The sequence below is a fragment of the Schistocerca piceifrons genome, chromosome 3 (assembly GCF_021461385.2).
Source record: "Schistocerca piceifrons isolate TAMUIC-IGC-003096 chromosome 3, iqSchPice1.1, whole genome shotgun sequence".
NCBI classification, from domain to species: Eukaryota; Metazoa; Arthropoda; class Insecta; order Orthoptera; family Acrididae; genus Schistocerca; species Schistocerca piceifrons.
In genome coordinates this window covers 243,672,067-243,696,959 of record NC_060140.1, presented here as the reverse complement: position 1 = coordinate 243,696,959, position 24,893 = coordinate 243,672,067, and the positions used below count along the sequence as shown (strand labels likewise).

Sequence of the window (24,893 nt, the reverse complement as noted above, 5' to 3'; positions counted from 1 at the left end):
ATTGTCGGCCGTCGCTGTTGCAGAAGCTGGATGTTGGCGCGCCTTCTTCTCGACACGGTCACCAGGCGAAACGGGCTCTTGATGTGCGCCAGCTAATGCTTCCCGTCCGCGACACCGTGTCAGAAACTATCATAGCAAGTCGAGCGCAATTACATGCTGCCCAACCCCGAAAGCGCGGCAACTCGCGGGAGCGTCACACAACACACCTGCTCCACTGCACTACTCCAACCATACCCCCTCTGCTCTGCCCGCGCTCCACGCGGCAGAGTTAACAGTACCAAAGATCCTAAACACTTTTGTTCTCCACAGGACCTATCGATGTAATCGTTCGATAGCATAGTTTTCCCTATGCCAGACCCAGCGCAAAAATACAAATAATATTTACAAAACAAACCAATTTTACATTGACATAAATGCATAAATATATATATAAATATCAAAACAATTACAATATATAAAGGCACAGAAATGTCATATATTCAGGTAACAAAATAAGGAAAAAATTTATAGTACAATAGATGGAAATAGGATATGCATTTCCGGCGTTACAGGTTTTCCGTGATTTCCCTAGTCGGGATAAACTGAAAAAGGAGTGCTGAACACCTTAAGTTCCATCTCCAAACTAGTGAGGTCTCGGAATCGTGTTTCAAACGACGTGATGAGCTGCTTTAAGTTTGTTTGGTAATCGCCGAAAGTAGTACCTTCAGGTAGTTTTAAAGAAGCAAGACGATTGCAGAACGTTAAATGTCCATTACTCATCTGCCTCTCAAATAAACGTAACTTTTCCATGAACGCTTTGATCTGGTCGTGCATATAAACGATTAGCTGCCCTTTGCCCTGCAATGACAGATTTAAATTATTCAGATACATAGTTATGCCAGCTAGGAACGCCACGTCTATCAGTTTTATATCTTTCAGACAACGCATTTCTTCCCCGTTCATTTCGAGAAAAAGGGATATTTCCTCACGAATGGCAAAGAAAACATCAAGAACTTTTCCCCGACTCAGCCAACGAACTGTACTGTGGTAAGGTATATCCCCATACTCCGCTTCCATATCTTTCAGGAATCCTTTGAATTGGCGGTGATTCATACCGTGACGCCGCACAAAATTCACACACTTCACGACATCTTTCATTACGCCACCTAGCTCTACTGTTTCAGTACACAGTGCCTCTTGGTGAATAAAACAATGAAGAATCAAAATGTCTTTCCCGAATTCGTCCCTGAGTTTATTTTTCAAACGAGAAGCAAAACCTTGGTGACGCCCGATCATTTGTAGTGCACCGTCTGTCGCTACAGAATGGAGCTTATCCCACGGCAAATTCATATTGTCCACTGATTCACAAACAGCTTCAAAAATGTTACGCCCTGTTGCGGTGTAATCGAGTGGTACCACATCCAAGAGTTCTTCAGTTACTTGCAGCTCCATGTCGACACCACGCTCAAACTGCAAGCAATCCGATATGTCGGTGCTTTCGTCAAGCGCCAGCGAAAACGCAACAGAGCTCTCCGCCTTTTTCCTGAGCTGTGTCTCTAAATCCGCTGCCATGTCCAGGATTCGACGAGACATTGTTTGCTTCTACAGGCAAACCCCTTCAATTGCCTGCACCTCCCTTGGAAACAAGCATTCTGCAACTGCTACCATGCACGATTTTACGAGTGGTCCCACCGAAAACGGCTTGTCACTCGTCGCAATGATGTGAGCGACCCTGTAGCTTGCTCGAATTGCAGATTCAGTAGTGTTTTCTCCGCTCTCATTCACCTGAAAATTATAAACGCATTACAGAATACGAACTATGTTGCATGTTTTGATACCCTCCGTATTACGAAACCGTTTTTAAATTTACGTCTCCTGGTAAGTCGTTCTTAAGCCTGGCTACTAGTTCTCTGCGTGCAACGCCTTCTACCTGATCGTAGTGCGCTGCGTGAAGACGTGTATAATGTCGTTGTATATTGTACCTCTTTGCAGAATTAAATACTTTATGACATACAAGACACTGCGGACGACTGTCACTCTGAATGAATAGAAAGGTATCCTGCAATAGAGGTAGAGGGCTCCCGCGGCTAGTCATAAGAGTCATTGAACACGGATTATTGCGTCAGTTGCGGCTGCATGCGGCCAGGGGGGCAGTGAGTTCGCTTTCCCCCTCCACGCGGGCTCCGAGCTGCCACAGTGAGCGCTCCGGAGCGCTCCGGCTCCCTGGAGCTCGGTTGGAACAGCCTGTTTTAAGGCAATGTGTAATTAAGTGGTTCTTAGGAAAATAAAAGTTTGTGTGTTTTGTGCAACTAACAGTAACTGATTATGGCCCCCTCCACAACCACAACTTGATCTGCTCTATCCTACGAAACTAGATTTCAGGGCACAATTGCTGAAGAAAATCTTTGTGTTTTTCTCACTGAAGTCTTCTTCTGGTGTGGTCTCTGTGTCTTCTTTGTCGTCAGGAGATGGTCAGTGAATCTCATAAGATAGGGCGAAGGTCCCTCATCACGGACGTAAGGCTGCGGCCTGCTGTGTGCTTTTGTCGGGACCAGGGGCGCGTTTCCAAGCAATGAGTGGAAGGCACCTTGCCGCCACGACCAGCCACAGTGAATGAATGAACAAAACATTTTTGCCTATTCTGTTTGGACATGAAAAGAAGATACACTTTGACGCTGCCGACCAGAATGGATAGCTCCATTGCTTTTCTCCAAAAATTATTGTACCCAGTTGAACTGTCACACTGCTATTGTGCCAGGCGTAAAGAAGCCGACCAATCGATGGGACATCGCTCCATCCCAGTACGAACCTCTTATTTTGTTAAGGTGCATTTTGTATGACAAGAGTGGGGAGTTTGTGCAGTATTCCTATGCTTTTTTTCATAAAATAAGCGATATTCTCGTCTTTCACATCGGCTATAGCACTGAGTATTCCCCTCTATATGGGGTCATTTTTTCCACTGTGTACAAACTCTAGGGATTGAGCGATGAGAGGATGCGGAACAAAGAAGGTCTAATGAACTTATCTCCGGAAATAGGTGGTTTCCATGCTAGAGACCAGACACTGTTACAAAGACTGCGGTCTAATACGTGCTGTACCATTCAGCCACCGTTACGGTACGTTTCTTGTCTCAAAGCAAGCGTGTATATGTAGTAGCATGTTCTGTCTCACGCGTTCACATGGGCCAGGCGGTATCTGAAAGTGTCAAAGGTAGCATGAACACGCTGCTCCCAGTGCCTCCACATCTGGAATGGGCTTTGCATTCACGATACTTCTGAGGTGGCCCCATAACCAGAAATCGCACGGGTTCAGATCCTCTGAACGAGCAGGCCATGAAACTGGACGCCCCTCGTCCGATCCATCAAACAGAGAAGACACGATTGAGATGCGACCAGACGTTAACGGCGAAGTGGGCTGGAGCACCATAATGTAGCAGCCACATAACCCTTCGAACCATCAATGGTACTTCTTCCAGCATGGGAGACAAGGTCACCCGCAAGAAACGCCGATAGTTCCGACGTGTTAAGCGACTTGGAAGGAAGACTGGTCTCAAAATACGGTCGCCAATTATCCTGACCCAAACATGCCGGTTGCACCGATGCTGACGATCCGCTGGGGGTTCTGCATGCTATCCCACAGATGAGTGTGAAAGGGTACAGTACCACCCGACATTGAAAATAGGTATAACATTCTTCGTTACTCTTGTCAGAACAACATATTTTTTGTGATAAAACCTCAATTTCGCTTAATACACCGAAGTCGGATACCAGTGTAGGAAAGAAGGACAATTTATTTATTTAATTGACCACATGTGCACTCCCACAAAATAAATCCCTGCATACAATTTGGTGATATCTGTGAAATGAATGAATGTGTGGTCGTCTGCTAACCACAGTGAATATGCAATATATAATCATCTTTGAGACCGTCCTTCGGTCATCTTTCGTGGAACCAAAGAGATGAAATTTACCTGAGCTTTGAGCGCCTGAAATGAGGCTGACCAATACGATAGCAAGGTGCTCCCCGACCTTGACGAAGGTGCGAGCTGACCTGAAGAACGGCCATGTTTCAGCACTCTGGCGCTGGACCTTGTGTTGGTAAGACCTGTCTTAGCTGTGCTCCGTAAAGACAAAAGAGTGGAGAGAATGGTATGTTTAAGAGTAGTTTGGAATAATTATTTCTCTATTTCAGGAACTTTTGGGGGGAGAATTAAATGTCAGGCAGGTAATATTAAGGGGATCGTAGTAATCTTCGGAAGTGACCAACGGTCACAATGAAACCGCGTGCAGCAATAAGTTGAAATACTTGCGAGTGCTAGTACCAAGTTGAAATACTTCCGAGTGCTAAAGTTAAGCTGAATTACTGGCGTGTGTACTGTAAGTTGGAAATATTTAAGAAATGGCGTATGCAGGACTTGAAATTAGAGACGAGTACTTCCACATGGTGAGCACTGTGTGAGTCTCAATCTGTGTATGAGACAGAGGATAAAGAGAAGTACTCGTCCATGGTATCAGTTGAGGACTCACGTGTGTGATGAACATGATATTAGTATTACCTTTGCGTGTTCTGTTTCCGTGTGACGCTAGATTCAAACTCTAATACTCTGAGAGAAAAGCAAGGTGAGTCAGCCGTCTATCCAGCAACGCCACTTGGCTTGCATTGCACAGGAAGACGTGCATATATCCTCCAGAGTTCGTAGTAGGAAAGAAAAGTTACGAAGTGGGGGAGTGTCGTGTGAAACTGGGATGATTACTAATTGAAGTGGGAAAGCTGAACGTGAAGTGATTCTAACGTTGTGACTATTCTTTGTGATGTATTGTATGTTGCCAGTGTGATGTATTTCATGTAATTTAAGTATGTGTGGTTTGTATGGGAGAGTAGCAAGATAGGTTCAGAGGCAGTGGGTTATGCATGTTCCTTTTTGTACCGCTCGGTCTGGAGTAAATTTACGTGATGATGGGTGTGAGAGTCGAAGTGTGAGATATAGCAAAAGATCCATCATCCTATCCAGAAAGTGCACTGCAGCGTTACATAATTACGAGACCATAAGTTAGAGAATCACCAATGTAAAGCCATGCCGACTGGGCGGAGTTTGTCATGTGTAATTGTTGTATAAAATGTAATGGTGTGTTTAGGTTATCTTTGAATCATAATAGAATTTATCGGAGTAAAAAAGATAGTGAAAAGAAAACGATTGGTGGCCTTGTTCTTCTAATAGTGTGTAGTCATGATATCCAGAATTTATGATGTGTGCGCCATTCATATTCAGTACGATGGCCACGTGTTGATCAAAGCCGTTGGGTAAGAAAGAAAATGTGGTATTGCCAGAGCGTAGTGAACAATCCGAGTTGTGTAAATTATTAATAGTCAGATGTGCGTTATCAGTTTCCGTTGCGTAATATTCAAACAGGAGAATAATTTGTAGCTTAATTGTGGGTGCTAGAGTTCATAATCAGTCATTGATGTTACTCGATAAATATGAATAAATCCACTCGCTTGGCAGACCACTCATCTTGCAGGTCTGACTGCCTGATGCCACAGTATGAGCAAGGCAGTGGGTGCCTCTCAACTGTTATGAAACTTGAAGATAACATTTCGCGTAAAGGTGGCCTCATCTGTCAGTAGGATGGATGACACAAATCGTGGAATCGTAGTTGTCTTGTGAAGAAACCAGTGACAAAACTGCTCCAGATGTGGAAAGTCAGTCGCTAAAAAGCCTTGCGCACGCTGTAAGTGATAAGGCTGATAACAGTTATCAACGAGAATGTTCCACGTGGTCGTTTGGCTTACCCTGTACTGGCAGGCCAACTGCCTGGCACTGTGTGACACGATGACCGCCTTCCAGAACATTTTCCTCCAAGTCTGGTGTCCGATCATTTCGGGTACGTCCTTCATGATTTTCTGCTTCCTGAAACAATCCTGTCTCAGACAAACGGCGAAACAGCTGTTGCAAACATTAAATGCTGCGGTTGTTATCGGTGGGGATAGGCCTCCTGATACAACCTTGCTGCTCGCCGCCCGTTGCCTTTTGCCTTTTCGTAAGTAAACATCATGTCGGCAAGCTCTCTCTTCGAATACAGAAGCATTGTGTACAACTCTGTATCGCAACCACTACGAGGTGAGTCAGCAAGATACGTGAATCGGACACAACATTACAAGTTACTATGGAAGGAGAGGGCCATAGGGCATGGCGTATGAGCGACAGTACCATCGTCTAGGAGGAAACCATGTATAGTATAACTGTGATTGCATGGCACAGCGCTATTAGACAGCAGACCCTGCAATAAACTGTGATTGAATAAATGGTCTCTAGCATGGAAACCATGCATTTCCGGACATAAGTTCATCAGACCTTTTTCATTCCGTATCCTCTCATCAATCATTCCCTAGAGTTTGTGCACAGAGGAAAAAAAATCAATCTGTATAGAGATTCTTTTGGAAAGTAGAGAGTTACGGAGGGAGGTCTATGTTTTGTGGTTATTCGATCACCGCCAGTCATAAGGGTCACTCGTCTCCCAGCTGCTGTTTGGTGGTGACGGGCACAGGGTTTGCTGACTTTGGAATAAGTAAATATTACAAATGCGGCGATGCGATCCATATTCTGAGCAACTTGTTACAGGCTTTCAGGCTTTCTTTACTACACAACTTGTGTTGATTAATTTGTTGGCAGTTTTGTTCTATAATTAACTTTGATTTTGCAAGCTGCCGAGATGAACAGATCTTGTTGCGATTTCCTGTAAAGTTTTCCACACTTTTTAGTACATCTCCACAATGTTAGCGTTATTTTGTTATTTGATCCGGGTTTCGGGGAACTTTGTTAAGTTTTGCTGTGATTCTTGTCAGTCTTTAGAGCGAATAACTATCTGTTAATCTCAGTCTTGACTTAGATTCCAAGATCCTTTAAATTTGTAGCAGGGTCGAATAAAAATATAATTGAATTATAAAAAACGACAGTATACTTATGTATTAAAACGTGTTGAATTAGAAGTTGGGGTACCTGTGGATACTGTCTCACAACACCATCATTTAGTTACCAATCGCAGCGCAAGTGAGCCTGCTTCCTACAGACTATTTTTCTATACAGAACTGTTCTCTACTGTTATACGTTTTGCCAAACAGTTTTGACAATATGTCTTATTTTGTGTAAGAGACGATGACATATGAATTGTTCGTTGGATCCTGAGTAGAAGTTCGTTTGCCCTGCAGCTCTATGGACTTAATTTCCTTGTTGGAGAATTCTTTTGCTCTACGACTCTTTTGGGACAGAATTAGAAATAATTTCTGATGCGCATTTTTCTCTTCTGTAACTCACTTATTATTTCTCATAAAGGAAGTACACACTTTTAAAATTAACTTCAGCGGACAATTGCTGTTATACATAATACGAGGCGACATTGCCCCGCTAGTTGACGACTCATGAATGACAGTCCGTAAAGTATGCCTGGGCTCGACACCCACAAGAAGAAGAAGAGCTCAGCTCAGAGGTATTGAAACTTCCCCTTTGAACAATTTATACAAGACTGTGCTTATACTGACACACAATGTTTTTTTGTTTTAGCGCAACGCAATCTGATTTTCAAAAAATCCCTACAAAAGAATGGCCCTGACTAACATTAAACTATACCTTTCACAAATCACTTACCTCACAAAAATCTTCGCTGCTCAAGCTACTGCAATACAGGAGCGCCACTACTGCCAGCTAAATGAAAGATTCAAACTACTGAAGGCACTAACTACTGATAGGCATAGTTAGCAAATGAAAGATATTAATAGAGAACAAACAATGTATTTACCTTGATATCATCATGTATAAATATAGCAGTTCATGACAAATTACAAATCTCCGCCATCTCTCTCCCCACATCCACCACTGCTGGCGGCTCACCTCCAACTGCGCAACGCTACGCGCTGTTCACAGCCAGCTGCCTAACACTACAATGGCGAGTATTACAACAATGCAAAGCAGCCACAGACTGCACACAGCACAGCCAGTGATTTTCATACAGAGGTGGCGTTACCATAAAAAAACCTAAACAGCCTACTTACATAGAGAAAACATAAACAGCCTACTTACATAGCCCCCATGCTCCCCACAAAAAATTTTACAAATTTTTTTTGGGCAGTGGCCAATAATGATTTGATAAAATTTTTCATAATTACAATAACAAAGAAATCAAATGCACACACTTATTGATACAACGTTGGTCAAAAGCTAAAATTTTGTCACAGTCCATAAAGACAGTCCTGATCATTCATTACGGTAAAATATAGTGTTTTTCTCAAAGTCTGAGCAGTAAAAGAAAATGCACACAGAAGTAGTGGATTTCCATGCAGTCTTGAAGACGTAGTGTTGTCCTTCCAACGGAAAGACAGTGCTGACTCGACACGCAGACAGGTAATGGGCCACAACAGAGTAAACCCACAGCAGAGTCAGTCGACGTTTTGAAGAATATTGGTAGTTAGGTCATCACAGAGCAGACCCACTGTAGTCCTGGTAGAAATTACGGTACTGGTGTGCCACCAGAGGTGCAGACCCACTGCAGTCCTTGTAGAAATAATGGTATTGGTGGGCCATCAAAGATGCAGACCTACTGTAGTCCTTGTAGACACGGCCAGCAGCCATCTGTTGCGACTGTGCAGGTGCACAATCACCATCGAACAGTCTTGCGAATAATATAGCAAGTCCATAACCACCACTTGTGCAGTCACAAAGTTTTTGGAATTGTCCTTAGAACCAGCAATACTGTTATCCAGTCCCTTGCTGAATTATTAACACACGTGCAAACACTAGCAGTCCCTACTTCTCACATATTGTCCATATACTATGACCAACAGAAACGTGTGCAGTGAAATGTAACTTACAAGTTAATAATATCATGAACTGGTGACAATTACAATTTTATAACATAAGAATACAATAACAAAGGTACACAATACATCATTAAAAACATAACAATATAGATAACATTTGTAGTAATAGGGGCTTTACAAAAGAATAGAAATAACATATACATCAGTGTTACAGGAATTATGACATGAGTACATACATAAAAGATCAGAGTAACTTTCGAAACATCAACTTCACACATGAGCATTAACACAAAACAGAATAAATAATGTCTAAACATCTTTACAAAGTAAATAACACATTATTAATGCCAATTGTATTTGAGGATAACAGTATTCCTCATCATAGTGAATGTAGCTTAATATTAAAAGAAGAAAAAAATTCTATGAAACTACACAGAGACAGGAAGAAAACAAATACACAAGGGTACACAAACATATAGTGGGCTAACACAAAAGGGAAAGGACAGGGTTTGTTTTACTGCAGTATTTTGCATGGAGATCTCCCTTTGTTCATCATTATTCCCAAAAAGTCCTATCTAAGCCTGCTTTCTGTATTCTGTTCATATCCTCTTTCAAAAATAGTTTTTCTCCACTATACACTACTTCTTTTATTTGGCCAAACCATTTTCCTATAGATTCTCAATGCACTTCTTCCAGTTCATCATAGTTAGTTTCTTATATAGTCTACCCCCTCTTAGGCTAACTTAAATCTACTGAGCTCAGATGCTAAACTAAGGGACGAGGCAATGCAGCAGCACAAAATAAGTAACACAAACAGCAATGACCAAAAAAATGGAAAATTGCAAAGCAAGCTACAGTAAATCTAAATTACCAAGCAATTCAACATTACAATTAATATGAGGCAATGTGCAGCAAACAAAAAAATATGTCTGGCTTAGCAGAGTAACACAAAGTAAAGTTCAGTAGCACTATGCCTGGCAAACAGCAGCTTATATCTAAACATGACATAGCTCAAGCAAAAAAAATAGTACACTAAAGATAACAATGCAGATAAGGGAAATGTATAATCACATCTTAATGTCTAAGTAATTAAAGTGGTGCACCACAACAACTTATTGTAAAAAAAATATTACCATGTACTTGAAAAGAAAATTATGTGTTACTGTTACTAGTTCCTTCTTATTGTTCTTTCCTTTCCAAGTGCACCTTTTTTGAAGAATGTGGATCACAAAATTATTATTTAATAGATCTGTTGACAGAAAGTGTTCACATTAGCAAATGCATTTAATTTTATTTTATGAAACCAATGCTGCAACACAGCTGGAAAACAGATGTCAAATGAAATAAGCAATTACGCAAACCAAAGCATAAAAACATCATTAATAGCTATGTGGCATTTCGTAAGTCAGTAGCTCTCAACTCTCGTAGAAAGACACTTGTCATTATCAGGTTTGCAGATGTAAGAATATTTCCCATCAATTCATAAGCATTTCAGTAAATATCATAAATTACGAGCTCCACAGTATGCTTTCGACAAGGAAATGTCAATAGCGAGTATAATGGCCCCCCCTTTTGTTTTTTTTTTTTACCTGTGCCGCTGAAAGGCTAATGGCTTTTTTTCGGGCGGCTGTCGCCCAGGTGGGTGCCCGCGACGCATTACGTGCAGGTGGTCACTTAACTTTCTTACGGAAATATTTACGACAGCAGTTTCCGCTACAGTGACAGTCATATATACAAAATTTCACAGGTCGAGAATTTACGTTGCAAATGTGTAGAAACAAAATCCTATGAGTATAACAGTGTCCAAAAAAATTTTCAGTGGCATTGTGATACATTCACACATGATTCACACATGTACACACATTTCATAATTGTAAAGTATGATTCTTGGTTTCCAACATCCTTTTCCATAAGTCAGAGTCCCTAATCACTATTCATTACTCCTTACCTTATTACACATATACGTATCCATCGACACTCGTCAATATTTCGTCATTATAAATATGAAGCATAATCAAATAACTCATATAGCCTCAGCCTATTAATCATAAACATACCTCAGCAGCATAATACACATCGTCGTCGTAAAAATAACATCATAACACCTCAGTCAAATCTCAAAATCGTAGTAGCTTCCTCCAATAATTAAAAAAATTCTCTGCTCATGTCAAAAGTGTCATCTGCCACAAACGTACTTTAAAAATCATGAATCCATACCAAATACATCATTCAAAGCTCTCATAGTATCACAATGATTCCGAAAAAAATATGAAGGGTTCACACAGTACAGACAAAATACAATTTCGTAAGTGTGAAGTTATCCAACGGTGTAATTACGTAAACATGTGTCACTGACATAGTAAAAAACATGTTTATCTCTCAGTTAAATGATCAGATCGCTGTGTAATCTATGTTTTAGAGAAATATGGTACCGATGTGTAAAGTTCTATAAGCAAATACCATATTAGCTAGGGTTCCTTGTGCTTGCCAAACACATGGTACACAAAGTAGGCGTATACCCCCCTGAGGATTAATGTAATTATACCCTCAGGTGTTACAGATTACAGCAATGGAATGAAATGTATCACGGAAAACTTTCTTTGTAATTCAAAAATCTTTAAAAATAAATGTTTTAAGTACAAAATTAATCACTCAAATACGTGTCCTGTAGCGCTAAATATGCGTCTTGCTGTAAGATAATCTCTGTGGAAGTGTCGTAGTTATCGTCCTCCGAAAGCTAAGTTCTGCAGAAGACAATGTGCTTACCTCATGGTAAACGAAAGTGAAATGCTTTGCTTATAGATATCTTAGTTATTACGCTTATTGTTGTGGTGAAGAACGTACTGTGCTGTAACGTATTGTTGTGCTACGAAAGAGGCTGTCTCATTGTAGCTATACCACAAAAGTTACTACTAAAACATGTTTTACTTTGCAGAATAATACAGAAAAACTGTGCAGATATGAAACAGAAACACCGCAAACAGATTCTAAGTCTGACAAATCATATTAGTAATGTGAAGCGAAAAATTTTGTGGGAAAGACAAAGTTAAAAAGGCAGATTATCTTTCAATAAACGGTTTTACATGTGAAATGTGGTACAATCTTTTACTCTTCAAAGTACTCAGAATTTCAGCTTGAATGCAATTATCATGCAGTATACGTCGGTAATTTTTCACAAGGTTAGCGTCAATGTTATTTTTCTCTCAGCCAGCCGGCGCACGTGGGTGCCTGCGGCGTGAGTCATTGTCTGTCTCTTTGTTGGCGCGCGTTGTTATTGGGATTAGGAGACCTAACTTCTACAAATTCGCCTTGCCGAGAGGGCCCAGCTCTGTTAGAATCACGCCGGTTCTGATGAAATTCACGTCTGTCGTTTTGTCGGTAGTTTCCACAGTTTCTTTCTTGTCGGTCACATGGTTGAGAATTTCTCCCTGAGTCGTAACTGCGCGCTGGACCGTTGCGTCTAAAGTTATTCTGTCTCCCTTGATAATAATTGTTTTGGTTCCCATATTGTCTATTTCTCTGATTGTCTCTGTGATAGTCATTACCGCGGAAAGGTGATCTTCCCCTGTAACTATTACTACTCTGCCAACGGTTGTCGTATGGGTGATGTCTATTTTGGTCACGATTTGCGTTGTAAGAATAGACCAGTCGTGTCCGGTTATTGTTTCTGTCGTCACGGAATTGTGACGGATGTGACCTGTAATTGTTGTGTCCTTGTTTTCGCGTTCCGCGATTATCAGTGTCAATTTCTAGTTCTTGTAACAGTCCCTGAAAAGCTTCAATGTCGTGTTTGCAACGTCCTGCTAAAATAATATGCCGTAAATGTTCAGGTAATTTGATTAAGCAAATGCGGATGAGTTCTGAGGGGCTGTATGGGTTTGACAGGTACTGATTCTTGTGCAACATGTCTTCAAAATATTTCACAAGACTGGAGAATTCAGATTGTTCGAAATGTTTCATCATTATGATACCATGTTTTACTCGGTCTTGTGTGGCTTGAGACCAATATGCTGAGAGGAAGGCATGGTAAAATTCTCCTTCACTGTGGCAATCGTGAATGACCGATCGCATTCTTACAGCTGGTTCATTCTCTAAGTAGCCACACATAAATTCTAATCTGTGTTCCAACGACCAGTTGGGAGGAAAACAATGAGAGAATTGATGGAGCCATGCTTGTGGATGAATGTCGTTGCCAAAATTCTTAAATGTTTTGAATTTACGTGTAGTAATGAACAGCTTATAGTCAAAATCATCATGTCGACGAGTCGCATATCGGTCATTGTTAGGTCGTGTCGGCCGTTCCATCTCAAAATTCGGTGCACATTGCCAATTTCTTTCGTAACTTCCGAAATGCCCTGTGTTATTATTTTGCGGCTTTTCCGTGTTTCTAAGTCCCTCTTCCCGTGTTGGAGCGCCAGTGTCCTCTGAAATACGTAATTCTTGTATTACCTGTGTCAGCTGATCTTGTACTTCCCGGATTTCTCTTTGGTGTTGTGTATTAATTTGATTCTGATTTTGTTTGAATTTTCTTATTTGTTCATACTCTTCTGTGTCAGTGAAGGCTACGGGTCTTGTGTCATTCAGATCATCATCTACCTTTGTAGATAAGTTAGTGACCTGATCCGAAAGTTCGGCTACTTTCTCCGATAGTGTACTTATTTCTTCAGTGTGTTTTTCTGAACCAAGTTTCAGAGTATCTACTGTGTCCTTAAAGTTTTCCTGAGTTTTTGCAAGTTGCGTAACCGAATTGGTAGATGCAACTGAGTCAAATTTAGCTTGCAAGGTCTCATGATTTTCATGAACAATAATTTGCAGTTCTTTTATGGCTGCTTCGTGATTCTGTAATGCATTTTCATGCCGCGAAAAAATAGGTTGAAAATGCTCACAAATTTGTGTTTTTACGTCATTACAGACTTTTTGACATTTCGATTCAATGTTATGTAACTCAGTAGTTAAATCTTCACGTGTTTGTTCAAGTGTTTGTTCCAATGAATCTAACTTTTTAAGATTTTGTTCCACTGTGTCTAACGTTTGAAGCTTTTGCTGTGTTTGTCTCTGATTTTGTTCCATTGTGTCTAACTGTTGCTGTGTTTGTCTCTGATGTTGTTCCATTGTGTCTAACTTTTCAAGCTTTTGTCCCATTTGTTGCATTAATTGTAATAACAATGCACTGGTGTCTGAAACATGTTCCTCAGTGCTTTTCGGCAGTGAAGTTGCACCGGCAACATTCACATTTTGACAAGTGGAAAATGTGTCTTGACTCATTTGAGAAAACGGTGGGAACCCAAAACCTGAGTCTGCAGTATTTGCAATATTGTGTTCTGTCATTCCCGATTCCTGAGGCGAGCTGTTGCCGACCAATCGATCGATAACGCTTCCCTGTTCACTACCTGTTTCACTGTCTACACCATTGTTTGCCGCCCGCTCCATTTCCCTATGCGCAATTACCAAATTACTACTTTGAACATTAGTTAATTCATTACTCTGCGGCGCTAACACACTGCTTTCGTCTTCACTGTCATTTCTCAGTTTACTTTGGAGCCTAGTATTACGTTTTTCACACGCCATTATTGTCACAGTATTTCACACGATAACACAGAAAAGCGCAATTTGAAGAGCAAAATAAAATAACATAGCAATGGAAATAATGTCTACTTAAATGCCAGCGCAGCTGCGAAATACTTGGTGCAAATCTACATGCATGCCACAACTGTTTTACTGTACAACAATGAAAAACTACAACTACAAAGGAAATTCTCTCTATAATTACGCGCTAGCAATAAACAATAGCTACACTAATTACACAAACTACAAGAAAAAAATCAGAAGATTCCAGTGAGGTATCCTAGGCTAAGGGTCGACACATGAAACTTCCCCTTTGAACAATTTATATCAGACTGTGCTTATACTGACACACAATGTTTTTTTTTTTTTTAGCGCAACGCAATCTGATTTTCAAAAAATCCCTACAAAAGAATGGCCCTGACTAACATTAAACTATACCTTTCACAAATCACTTACCTCACAAAAATCTTAGCTGCTCAAGCTACTGCAATACAGGAGCGCCACTACTGCCAGCTAAATGAAAGATTCAAACTACTGAAGGCACTAACTACTGATAGGCATAGTTAGCAAATGAAAGATATTAATAGAGAACAAACAATGTATTTACCTTGATATCATCATGTATAAATATAGCAGTTCATGACAAATTACAAATCTCCGCCATCTCTCTCCCCACATCCACCACTGCTGGCGGCTCACCTCCAACTGCGCAACGCTACGCGCTGTTCACAGCCAGCTGCCTAACACTACAATGGCGAGTATTACAACAATGCAAAGCAGCCACAGACTGCACACAGCACAGCCAGTGATTTTCATACAGAGGTGGCGTTACCATAAAAAAAACCTAAACAGGCTACTTACATAGAGAAAACATAAACAGCTTACTTACAGTATATCCATCTTATTCAAAGACTTCTCGTAACTCATTTTTAATCCGTGACAGTACGGTTTTCTCAGGCGTTCTCACACTCAAGTTGAGAATAATATTTACTTTAATACATTTAATTGAGAAAATAAAAGTAATTAAACGAAGAATTGCGTAGATAATTTGTCCTTCAGCTCCAGATAATTATTTCTTGTCATTACGACCTGAAGTTCCACTACACATTGCACTACAACTTACCCATGGTTAAGCGACCCACTAATAATAAATACGCTGAGGCGCCAAAAGAACCTGGCATAAGCATGTGTGTTAAAATACAGAGGTACGTGAACAGTCAGAATAAAGCGCTACGGTCGGCAGCGCCTATATAAGACAACAAGTCTCTGGCGCAGTTGTTAGATCGGTTACTGCTGCCACAATGGCAGGTTATCAAGATTTAAGTGAGTTTGAACTTCGTGTTATAGCCGGCGCTCCAGCGATGGCACACAGCATCTCCAAGGTAGCGATGAAGTGGGCATTTTCCCGTACGACCATTTCACGAGTGTACCGTGAATGTCAGGAATGCGGCAAAACATCAAATCTGCGATATCGCTGCGGCCGGAAAAATATCCTGCAAGAACGGCACCAACGACGCCTGATTAGGATAGTTCAGCGTGACAGAAGGGCTACCCCACCGCAAATTGCTGCAGGTTTCAGTGCTGGGCGATCAACAAGTATCAGCGTGCGAACCATTCAACGAAACATCATGGATATGAGCTTCCGGAGCCGAAAGGCTACTCGTGTACCCCATGACGGCACGACACTAAGCTTTACGCCACGCTTGGGCCCGTCAACACCGACATTGTACTGTTGATGGTTGGAAACATGCTGCATGGTCGACGAGTCTCGTTTCAAATTGTATCGAGCGGGTGGACGTGTACGGGCATGGAGATAACCTCATGAATCCATAGGCCCTGCATGTCAGCAGGGGACTGTTCAAACTGGTAGAGGCTCTGTAATGGTGTGGGGCGTGTGCAGGTGGAGTAATATGGGATCCCTGACACGGCCAGATACGACTAAGGTGACACGTACGTAAGCAACCTGTCTGATCAGCTGCATCCATTCCGACGGACTTTGTAATTCCAGGAGGACAGTGCGACATCCCACGCGTCCAGAATTGCTGCTGAGTGGCTCGAGGAACACTGTTCTGAGCTTAAACACTTCCGTTGACCAGCAACCTCTCCAGACATGAACATTATTGAGCACATCTGGGAAGCCTTGCAGTGTGCTGCTCAGAAGAGATCTCCACCCCTCGTACTCTGACGGATTTGTGGACAGCCCTGCAGGGTTTTTAGTGTCAGTTCCCTTCAGCACTACTTCAAACATTAGTTGAGTCCATACGACGTCGTGTTGCGGCACTTATGGGTGTCGCGGGGGCCCTACACGATATTAGGCAGGTGTACCAGTTTCTTTGGCTCTTCAGAACTCTCGCACACATAGGCTTGTTGTTCTCACATTATAGGTGTGCACAGCGGCGGAACTCAACGATCAGTTATGTTAAGAAGTCAGAGAAAAGGACGAGCATTGCACTCGCTGGTCTTCTGTGATCTAAGATCTTGTACTGAGGCTATTCATAAGGTTTGAAGTGTCACTTTGAGAAAATCAAGCTTCAAACACGAAACGTGGTGCTGGTGTTTGTCCACCAATGCTGAACATTTCTATCAATGATGGATGACTTGGTGGAGACTTTAGGTGTAGAAGTCAGTGTTTTGGGTTGAAATTTGCATCCCAGTTATAGATCACACTCGAGGAGCGTAAGCTCAATACTCACTATAAAGCAATGAGAACTGTGAATTTCGCATTGGCGGGCGACTGCGTGGGGCCGGACTAACACTATCACCAGCTCTCACGATTGCAGCACGATTTTCTCGAAGTGACACTTAAAACCGTATGACTAGCCCCAGTAGAAGTAAGACTTAGGCAAAAGTAGGACGTGCGAGATATTGGAAACTTTCTAGAAGCCGAGAGAAGACGCCTTTTCCATTACGGGGAATATTTCACAGCTCGGCGCCCATTGTGACAGGGGAGCGAGGAGCGTATCGGTTGGAAGCCGCTACCTGCGCCCTGTGTGCGACAGGTATTCGCGGGGGCGGGCCGTGATATGCACGCCACACCAGCTCGTGTGGAGCTTCCTTTTCACGAGCAGCCTGGTGCTGACGCGCGTCGCAGGCGCCGCTGTCGATAGCGTGTGACGGCAGCCGTCCGCCCGCCAATGAATTTGCGCCAATAGGGAAGCGATTCAATCGGTGCCGGCCTCCAGACATATTTCTCCGCCTGACAGCCGCCTCTGTCGCTTAGGCCCACGCGGAGAAGAGGCAGAAATGGTACTGCATTAGGTAGTGTGGCGTAACAAGCTAGCTACGCCACACTAAGAAGGGAGCCGAAAGGCACGCGTACACACACGCCGACTGGCGTCAAGTCTGGAACAGGATAACTATTGAATGGTAGCAAGAAAAGTGGGTAGCTGCTTTATACTTAACTTTTAATCTTTGTTGGTTTACAACGTTCTTCTTGAGACATTTATACGATAACTCTCAAACTAGGTAAGGCTAATGGCGCCTTGCTAGGTCGTAGCCATGGACTTAGCAGAAGGCTATTCTAACTGTTTCTCGGCAAATGAGAGGAAGGCTTCGTCCGTATTGTCGCTAGCAATGTCGTCTGTACAACTGGGGCGAGTGCTCTATCGTATCTCCAGACCTGCCTTGTGGTGGCGCTCGGTCTGCGATCACACAGTGGCGACACGCGGGTCCGACATGTACTAAATGGACCGCGGCCGATTTAAGCTACCACCTAGCAAGTGTGGTGTCTGGCGGTGACACCACATTAGGTACTCTGGTGTGTAGGAGCAAAGTAACTTTCGCATGATCTGTCACCGGTAGGTAACATACACTATTGACCATTAAAACTGCTACATCAAGAAGAAATGCAGATGATAAACAGGTATTCATTGGACAAATATATTATACTGGAATTGACATGTGATTACATTTTCACGCAATTTTGGTGCATAGATCCTGAGAAATCAGTACCCAGAACAACCACCTCTGGCCGTAATAACGGCCTTGATACGCCTGGGCATTGAGTCAAAGAGAGCTTGGATGGCGTGTACATGTACAGCTGGCCATGCAGCTTCAACACGATACCACAGTTCATCAAGAGTAGTGGCTGGCGTATTTTGACGAGCCAGTTGCTCGGCCACCATTGACCAGACGTTTTCAATTCGTGAGAGATCTGGAGAATGTGCTGGCCAGGGCAGCAGTCGAACATTCTCTGTATCCAGAAAGGCTCGTACAGGACCCGCAACATGCGTTCGTGCACTATCCTGCTGAAATGTAGGGTTTCGGAGTAATCGAATGAAGGTTAGAGCCACGGGTCGTAACACATCTGAAATGCAACGTTTACTGTTCAAAGTGCCGTCAATGCGAACAAGAGGTGACCGAGACGTGTAACCAATGGCACCCCATACCATCACGCCGGGTGATACGCCAGTATGGCGTTGACAAATACACGCCTCCAATGTGCGTTCAGCGCGATGTCGCCAAACACGGATGCGACCACCATGATGCTGTACACAGTACCTGGATTCATCCGAAAAAATGACGTTTTGCCATTTGTGCACCCAGGTTCGTCGTTGAGTACACCATCGCAGGCGCTCCTGTCTGTGATGCAGCGTCAAGGGTAACCGCAGCCTGGTCTCCGAGCTGATAGTCCATGCTGCTGCAAACGTCGTCGAACTGTTCGTGCAGATTGTTGTTGTCATGAAAACGTCCCCATCTGTTGACTCGAGACGTGGCTGCACGTTCCGTTACAGCCATGCGGATGAGATGCCTGTCATCTCAACTGCCAGTGATACGAGGCCGTTGGGAACCAGCACATCGTTCCGTATTACCCTCCTGAACCCACCGATTCCATATTCTGCTAACAGTCATTGAATCTCGACCAACGCGAATAGTAATGTCGCGATACGATAAACCGCGATCGCGCAAGGCGACCTTTATCAAAGTCGGAAATGTGATGGTATGCGTTCCTCGTCCTTATACGAGGCATCAAAACAACGTTTCACCAGGCGAAGCCGGTCAACTGCTGTTTGTGTATGAGAAATCGGTTGGAAACTTCCTTATGTCAGCAAGTTGTAGGTGTGGCCACCGGCGCCAACCTTGTGTGAATACTCTGAAATGCTAATCATTTGCGTATCACAGCATCTTCTTCCTGTAGGTTAAATTTTGCGTCTGTAGCACGCCATCTTCGTGGTGTAGCAATTTTAATGGGCAGTAGTGTAGACCGATGAAACTTGGACCATGCATGAGAAAAACTGCTACAGTATAGTATAGAATGGACAACGCAATGAGACGACACTTCATTCAGAGACAATAATTATACTGAAGTTTTTTGCTCAATGGTCAGTGCATCTGACTGGTATCTGGGGGGCCGGGTTCGATCCCCGGCCGGGTAGCAAAGTTTCTCTGCAGGGGGACTGGGTGTTGTGTTGCCCTCATCATCATCGACACGCAACTCACCTAATGTAGCGTCAACTGTAAAGACTTGCAACACGGCAGCCGAACTTCTCCAGGTGGGAACTCCGGGCCATCAATACCATACAATCAGCACCCTGTAGTCACCGTGATTCATGATGGTTCCCTGCATTTTACAAAAGGTGGAACATGGTTCTTAATAGGATGAGTGATTACAACGGACAGCAGTGCATGCTCTGCAACGTGCTCCCTTGCTAGCCACAAGGTTGGTAAGGAGTTATGGTGATAGGGCATTCTATTCCTTCACCAGCGCAACTGACAACTGCTGGATGGTCACTGGTGCACGTGCAAGTGCTGCAGTTTGACTTCCCGATGCACCCCACACGTGATCGAGAGGATTTGAGTCGGGGGAGAGGATAGGCCAATCCATCCGCCGAATATCCTCGTTCTAAGAGCTCCCAACTGTGCTGTTCCATGCGGTCATGCACTGTCATGCATAAAAATAAAGCGAAGTCTGAATGCGCCCTGATAGGGCGCACGCGGGATAAGAGTGCCGTGTCCCATTGACACTCACTGGTAAATGTAGCCTATTCAAATACTTGGGTGTGAGTATGCCGTCTCCACACTGTAACATCTGGACCACGGAAACGATCATGTTCGGCAATGCTGGATCTACCCTCACATGGGGAGAGGTGAGAATAGGTAATGAACACTGTCGTCTCAATTTTATTTTTTTATATTTCATTTTTTTATCTCTTTGTGGTGACCCAGCTATCACTTCCGTGGGATAGCACAGGACCCGCCCTCAGTTGATAGAATTTCCTAGATTGACTCCGTAAATTTTTTCTCTGTCGAACCTTAAAGCACCTTTCTCAATTGAAACTTCCTGGTAGATTAAAACTGTGTGTCGGACCAAGACTCGAACTCCGTACCTTTGCATTTCGTGGGCAAATGCTCTACCAACTGAGCTACCCAAGCACCACTCACACCCCGTCTTCACAGCTTTACTTCTGCCAGTACCTCGTCTCCTACCTTCCAAACTTAACAGAAGCTCTCTTACGAAACAGGTAAGTTCATAAAATGTCGAACAACGAAAGCAGATTTCTATCGTGTAGAAGTAAAGCTGGCAGAAGTAAAGCTGTGAAGAAGGGGCGTGAGTCGTGCTTGGGTAGCTCAGTTGGTAGAGCATTTGCCCACGAAAGGCAAAGGCCCCGAGTTCGAGTCTCGGTCCGGCACAAAGTTTTAATCTACCAGGAAGTTTTATATCAGCGCACACTCCACTGCAGAGTGAAAATCTCATTCTGAGCTTTCTCAATTTTCTACAAGTTAGGCCTCTTTCTCTCTTCGTTTTCCAGTCTGTCACGCAACTTACTTTTCCCTTTTCTTCATTACTTGATTTTCTGCCAGATTCCTCATTCTGTTCCCCTCCCACCCCTTCTCTCATGTTCGAGGTTGTCGTTGCCCTCATATCGAATCTACCCGATAGCAATCTGCTTTCGTTGTTTGACATTTTATGAACTAACGTAAACTCTGTTTTTTCTATCATTAGTGTTTTCCACTATCTATGTTATAATTACTTCTAAGTGGTGTTCACATATGAAATGTAGATATTTTATAGCATCTGTGTCTTTATCTGAATATAATATAAAATCTTAAAATGCCTGGTTATAAGTAAGAGACATCCTGCTGACCTAATCTTACTAGGATAAAGAAGCTAAATGACAGTCAATTTGTCACGCGCTTTTCATTCCTCCCATGTCTGCATTAGATACTGTTTGTCACTTGCTGGGTCACGTTGGGATCAGCTTGTCGATTGCTAGCGCGAGTCGGATAATGGGGCTTATGTCGTCCCCGCCGTTAATTTCGTCCACCTAGGAATTTTCGGTTTCCACAGCTGGTGACAAATGTTTAGCTTCCAATGCATACGTGATGAGTCCATTGTTTTTTTGAGAGTGTTTCTTCTGGGAGACACGTGTAGCTTGCGTTTAAAAGGAAATTTAATTTTTTAAGGTGACTGGTTGGCTGATTTGGGTAAGGAGACCAAACATAGAGGCCATCGGTCCCATCGTATTAAGAAAGTATGGGAAAGGAAGATGGCCGTGCCCTTTCAAAGGAACTATCCTGGCATTTGCATGAAGCAATTTAGGGAAATCACGGAAAACCTAAAGCAGGATCGCTGGACGTGTTTGAATCGTGGTCCTCCTGAACTTTTAAGCAGTGGTGAGTTAGTGTAACAGTCAGGTTAACAACCTGCAGTTCTTACTGAGAGCAGCGATTTGTGTTCAAATATAGGGCTGTATTTCACTCCTGTGTTGTAGTTTCTGGGGTGTAATTGCTATAATCAGGGGTCTGGGCTATGTTGCTATAGCGGCGATTATAATAAATATGTGAATGTCACAATTTCGGTTCCCCTGCATTTCCTATTCTCGTATCGGGGACAAAATTTTGAACTTCTGCTAAAAATTCGTTTTATTAGTTATTTGTAAGCATTACTTGACTTTTTGGTATGGGAAAACGCAAGGGAAGAGAAACGGACCCGTTGCACGAAATGCTTAGTTCGTAATCACGAAACATGCTCTTCTTCTACACAGACGTACAAATTCATATGTGACACATCTTCAGAAGGCTGAAAAACATGAAGACATTGCTCACTGATGGCCTTCAAGTTATTTATAACATCTGAAGTGCCTGGCTACGTTAGAATGGGAAAATATGTTTGAACTAATTGTACTATTGTGAATTTTCATGCGGGACGAAATTACGAGCATTTTTTTGTATTTTTGTTTTTGCCGTGTTAACATTTATGACAAATATTGTCTTTAGTATGTCACAACAATTTAACTGCAAACTTGCCTACAAGTGGAGTATAAATAAAAATTTGTATCCTTTTCCGTAATCTTTCATGATTTACATACGAGTAGGTCCTAACGTACTAAGGTGATGAAATTTGGAACCCCTACCTTACTATGGATCTTTGCTGCCGGCTGGAGTGGCCGAGCGGTTCTAGGCGCTACAGTATGGAACCGCGCGACCACTACGGTCGCAGGTTCGAATGCTGCCTCGGGCATGGATGTGTGTGATGTCCTTAGGTTAGTTAGGTTTAAGCAGTTCTAAGTTCTAGGGGACTGATGACCTCAGAAGTTAAGTCCCATAGTGCTCAGAGCCATTTGAACCATTTGATATTTGCTAGTGGTAATATTCTGTGATGTCTTCACAGATTAGGTAGTTAGTAACATGGATTTTTTTGCACCACAGATCCTAATGATGTGGAACGAGTCCCTATACATTCACATCGCAAATTAATTTGTACTCATGGTTACATTCTTAACATTTCTAATTCTTTTAGATGCTAAGGTATTTGTTTTAGTACATGGATAGCCAGCCAGAACGCTAAGGGCAGTTTCGCTGGGTCCCGTAACGAGATTCTCAACGGACAAGAACTCCAAATTTTACTTCTGTACCTTGAGGGTATTCCTTCGGTGGGGAAGCCAAGTTTGGGGCATGTTACTGTAGAGGTGCGGGGGTGCAATCACAGCTAGACGGTGATTGGGGTGGTTGGGACAGCGATGGTTCTCCGACCTGGGCGTTGTGGGTTCGGTGGATTTGGCAACGGCCATAAGAGTCCGTCGGAGGTGAAGGTGGATGCAGCATCACGGACGGTGTGGATGCAAACTCTTCATAACTCCTACAAATTTCAACACTTAGAGGTGCGCGTCTTCCTCCGGAAGCGACCGTGTTCCACGGGCGTGGTCGCGTGTGGAACTCGTGGCCCACGGTGACGAGAAGCGGTGTCAGGAGGACGGCGGCAGTTGCTGCTTCATTAGTGACGAGACACTGCACGGTCGGCATACCTCGGCAGCGCTCGGCCAGAGGCGGCGGTTTTATCTTGTTATCCTACACTGCTGGCCATTAAAATTGCTACACCAAGATGAAATGCAGATGATAAACGTGTATTCATTGGACAAATGTATTATACTAGACCTAACATGTGATTACATTTTCACGCAATTTGGGTGCATAGACCTTGAGAAATCAGTACCCAGAACATCCACCTCTGGCCGTTCAAAATGGCTCAAATGGCTCTGAGCACTATGGGACTTAACATCTGTGGTCATCAGTCCCCTAGAACTTAGAACTACTTAAACCTAACTAACCTAAGGACATCACACACATCCATGCCCGAGGCAGGATTCGAACCTGCGACCGTAGCGGTCCGGCGGTTCCAGACTGAAACCCTCTGGGCGTAATATCGGCCTTGATACGCCTGGGCATTGAGTCAAACAGAGCTTGGATGGCGTGTACAGGTACAGCTGCCCATGCAGCTTCAACACGATACTACAGTTGATCAAGGGTAGTGACTGGCGTATTGTGACGAGCCAGTTGCTCGGCCACCATTGAGCAGACGTTTTCAGTTGGTGAGAGATCTGGAGAATGTGCTAGCCAGGGCAGCAGTCGAACATTTTCTGTATCCAGAAAGGCCCGATCAGGACCTGCAACATACGGTCGTGCATTATCCTGCTGAAATGTAGGGTTTCGCAGGGATCGAATGAAGGTTAGAGCCACGGGTCGTAACACATCTGAAATGTAACGGCCACTGTTCAAAGTGCCGTCACTGCGAACAAGAGGTGACCGAAACGTGTAACCAATGGTACCCCATACCATCACGCCGGGTGATACGCCAGTATGGCGATGACGTATATACGCTTCCAATGTGCGTTCACCGCCAAACACGGATGCGAACGTCATGATGCTGTAAACACAACCTGGATTCATCCGAAAAAATGACGTTTTTCCATTCGTGCACCCAGGTTCGTCGTCGAGTACACCATCGCAGGCGCTCCTGTCTGTAATGCAGTGTCAAGGGTAACCACAGCCATGGCCTCCGAGTTGATAGTCCAAGCTGCTGCAAACGTCGTCGAACTGTTCGTGCAGATGGTTGTCGTCTTGCAAACGTCCCCATCTGTTGACTCAGGGATCGAGACGTGGCTGCACGATCCGTTACAGCCATGCGGATAAGATGCCTGTCATCTCGACTGGTAATGATACGAGGCCGTTGGGATCCTGCACGGCGTTCCGTATTACCCTACTGAACCCACCGATTCCATATTCTGCTAACAGTCATTGGATCTCGACCAACGCGAGCA

At 43.4% G+C, this 24,893-nt stretch overlaps 1 non-coding gene across 1 annotated transcript; it reads left to right on the top strand.

Annotated features, from left to right (window-relative positions):
- Positions 1–20,910: 20,910 nt before the first annotated feature.
- On the top strand, positions 20,911–20,985 carry Trnas-cga. The gene has a single exon. It is a non-coding gene; the product is annotated as a tRNA-Ser (tRNA).
- Positions 20,986–24,893: the final 3,908 nt, after the last annotated feature.